At 37.9% G+C, this 3,904-nt stretch overlaps 1 non-coding gene across 1 annotated transcript; it reads right to left on the bottom strand.

Annotated features, from left to right (window-relative positions):
• Nucleotides 1-3,046: 3,046 nt before the first annotated feature.
• Trnal-uaa lies at nucleotides 3,047-3,125 on the bottom strand. The gene has a single exon. It is a non-coding gene; the product is annotated as a tRNA-Leu (tRNA).
• Nucleotides 3,126-3,904: the final 779 nt, after the last annotated feature.

Genomic DNA, 3,904 nt, shown 5'->3' with positions numbered 1-3,904 from the left:
TTGATTTTGAACAATAAACTAAGTAGCCCTCTAGTTCCAGGATATCTTACGTTGTGTATTATTAAGTCATTTTCATCAACTTCCACTGGTGAGTTTCCAATCATCCATTCACTTGATAATGGATCAAATCTTACGCCGTACACGGTGTCGCGCGTTTTGTCTATAGGTTTATTAAAGTACGAAGCCGCCAGTTGACCAGCTGCATTTTCTGCTATACGCAACTCTTGAATTTTTCTGCTACTTTTCGTTTTTTTCTTTTTCTCCACATCATCATCATCGTCATCATATTTTTCATTAATGTCACAGCCGTTGATTTTGTCTTGGCATCTAGCTGCAGAATTGCTATTGTTTTCTCTCGCCGGAAATCGGTGAATCAGTTCCTTTAGTGGTTGTGAAATGGGCTTAAATGTCTTTTCCAGCACAGATTTTGTTTCAGTTTCTCTTTTATGTAGAGATAGCATCTTTCTTCGGATATTCTGTCTAGCTTTAGCGATCTGTTTTTTAATATTAATGTTTCGTTTAATCGAATCGTGCAGCATGTTTATAGCTCAAAACTGCCCACTCGCTATCTGAACTAAATTTACGTAGACATCTCAATTTATAACAGTAATTTCTTCACTTAGAGGTTTCAAAGTATGTGTTTATCACACGCTGCCTATGCGCATCGTCGAGGATTGGTGAGATAATTTTACACATTTGTTCTATACGTTGCTTGAATCGAAGACTGTCAATGGCGGCACGTTGCCAGCAAAGTCCTATGCGAGCCTCTCTGTATACCGAAAAATCCCAATCATTTAAAATGTGCACTGAGGTACATACTTCATTTGGAAAGTGCACTTCCTTTTTTCTCACCTTCTCCATTTCCTATATAGGTCTTTAATGCTGGCGTGAAAGATGTGCACTCATTGACGTCTGTTAGGAAATTGAGGAACATGATGATAATTGCTAGTGCTTTGTAGTACGCAACTGCTCAGATAAATTACACTTTAATTTACAACCCGATATTCAAATTCAGCATGAAGTGGACGATTTCCAAGTGTTAAATACGAGGCTTTATGAAACTTGAATCTGTCTCCTTTACGTACGTCAATCTCCGTATTCATCAAAAGTTGGTAACTGTTTTCATTCAATTCAAAGGTAATTGTTTCAATATCAGGCATAATAGAGCGTAAAATAACTTTACCAGTGTAAGGTAATACATACTCATACTGACCATTGTGTAAAAGGTAAGCTGATTCATTGGGATCTCCTGAAGGGATGCTGTCAATTCTAAAAATGATGGAACACATTCGATTTTTTTCAACGTAACCTTTTGTTGCAACATCCGAGTCTAAAATTGGCTCGCGCACATTCGTGATGCGTTTATTTTGCACGTCTAAAACTCGTTCTGTTACACTGATTAAGTCCAAAAAGTTTTCAACTCCTGCATTCATAGATGTACGTAAAGAGTTTTTTAGCTCTCTGAAGTCGTTAAGCTGATTTTGCAGCTTTTGGAACAACAGATCGACATACGATTTACTTACTACATCACTTGCCCTCAGCTTTGTCTTCTCAGCAGAATCAACTCTGTCTTTCACACGTTTCACAGAATTTTCGATTCTTCTACGGATGTCGTCTACGTATTTTTTCGTTGCTGCATCATCATCAGTTCGCGGATCAGCTAAGTTAGTGATGGTTTTGCGGTGCTTGACCGTAAGTGAGCTCTCACTTACATCGAATGCGTTCAGTTTTTCCACCGCATTATCCACATAAACTTTCGTGCATGCATCATGATCTTCAGCAGGATCATGTAATCCACTTAAACGCTTATTATTAAAATAAATTGCTGCACTTGTAGTGTATATGGAGGACAAGAAAGCTGTTATCTGCGGCAAAAATTTCGTTATTAAAGAGCTCGAGGAGGCAGCATCAGTATTAGAGTTTGTTGCATCATTTACTCTTTTTCGCGGTGTCGAGTCTCCGGCAGAAGAAGAAGAAGAAGAAGAAGAAGAAGAAGAAGAAGATGAAGAGGTGATACTCACTTGTTTCTCAAATAGCTGATTTACTTTATCGATAAGATTTGTAATAATGTTCGAGTATGACTGGAATTTCGAATCCACATATTTTTTATTAGCAACATCGTTATTGTATTGAGGATCTAGTACGAGCAATAGAGTATTGCTACTGCTGTTATTCGAAGATGTTACCTGTGCAGAAGCCATGATGGTAATAATCTGTAATGGGGGCAAGCTGTTGCTTTAAATACAGATGTAATTATCAAAGTTTATACGATAACGACCATTATTTAATTCATCATCTTTGCTAATAACAAGAAAATCGTAGGCATTCCCATTCCATGCTCGTTTACACATTTCGAGAAATTCATTGAATGTCATGTCAGGATTAACATGATCACTGAAGACATGTTTTAAATTACGCTCATCTTGTTTAAAGAGAACAATAACATTAGCATTGTCTCTGATTAACTGTTTAGGAATTTTGCTATATGTCTGACACAAATAGAAACTGTCTACACCGTAATGCCGACCCATCGAAAAGTAAGCTTTCATGTGATCTTGTTTGTCGCAGGCAATGTCGTCGAAAATAAAAACTGAAAGTGGTCGGGCTTGATCTGGTGGTATTACATCTTCTTTACTGGAAAATGTAAAGTAGCCAATATCATGCAGGTTTTTAAAAATTTGTTCCAAATATTTATATTTGTATTGTTGCAGCGATTTGGAAAATACGTAGACATTCTTAAATTTGAGACCATTTTCATGAATTAGAAGATTAACAATCACATTTGTTTTTCCACAATTGGAAGGACCTGCAATAATACACCTAATCGTATCAGGAAATAGATCACCATGCCTACGATCTTGCCTTTGCAGTTCATTTCTGTGTTCAGCAATAGGATTAATAGGAAGTTGAAGTGCATGTTTCCTGAATTGCATCTTTAAGTACACTAAGGACTCTACGTATCTTACAATTACTATTATAATAGAGCACTCTAGGTGGCAAACTTATCACTCGGGCAATGATCATGATTATAAAAAAAAAAAAAAATTGTCAGATGTGTGATTCGAACCCACGCTCCCTCCTACAAGATCTTAAATCTAGCGCCTTAACCACTCGGCCAATCTGACAGATTTGTAACAAGCGCCACCATTTTGTCTGGAGAAAAAACAATTCCTATCTTACAAATACTGTTATAATAGAGCATTCTGGGTGTCAAACAGACCAGTCGTTAGTTAACACTCAAGCTATGAAGAAGCATCGCGACAACAACAACAAGCAAAATAAGTTGAGGAAGGGGAAGAATAAGAGAGGGACAAAAAAACGTGGTGGTGCGCTGCTTAACCGCTTAACCGCGTGATTAATAAACTACCTGTTGAACTTCACATACCTGGCTACTCCTACTGTGGTCCTGGCACAAAGTTAGAGGATAGACTCAAAAGAGGCGATGTCGGTATCAATCCACTAGATGAGGCGTGTAAAGAACATGACATAGCTTACGCAACTCATCCAGACAGTTTGCCTGACAGACATCAAGCAGAATTCTGGCTAGAAAAGCGTGGAGTAGAGTAAAAGCAAAAGACGCTGGTTTGAAGGAAAAGTTAGCTGCCCTGGCAGTAACTGGAGCAATGAAAGCTAAAGTTAAAATGGGTATGGGTTTGAATAAGAAGAAGAAGAAGAAGAAGAAGAAGAAAAGTTCTGGACGAAAGAAAGGTGGTAATATACTGAACAAAGTAATTAAAAAAGTTCGAAGTGGACTTAAGTACTTGAAGCCTGGTGCTAATCTGATGACAGTTGTGAAAGTGGCTCGTAAAATCGCATCACAGGTTGCTCCGACGAAAGCTGTGGGGAAATTATTAGACAGAGAACGTATAATACCTGTGCCCAAAACAGGTGGAATAATACCTCT

Source organism: Schistocerca americana, chromosome 6 (genome assembly GCF_021461395.2).
Source record: "Schistocerca americana isolate TAMUIC-IGC-003095 chromosome 6, iqSchAmer2.1, whole genome shotgun sequence".
NCBI classification, from domain to species: domain Eukaryota; kingdom Metazoa; phylum Arthropoda; class Insecta; order Orthoptera; family Acrididae; genus Schistocerca; species Schistocerca americana.
The sequence above is the reverse complement of the archived record's forward strand: the minus strand, read 5'-3'. Positions and strand labels throughout refer to the sequence as shown.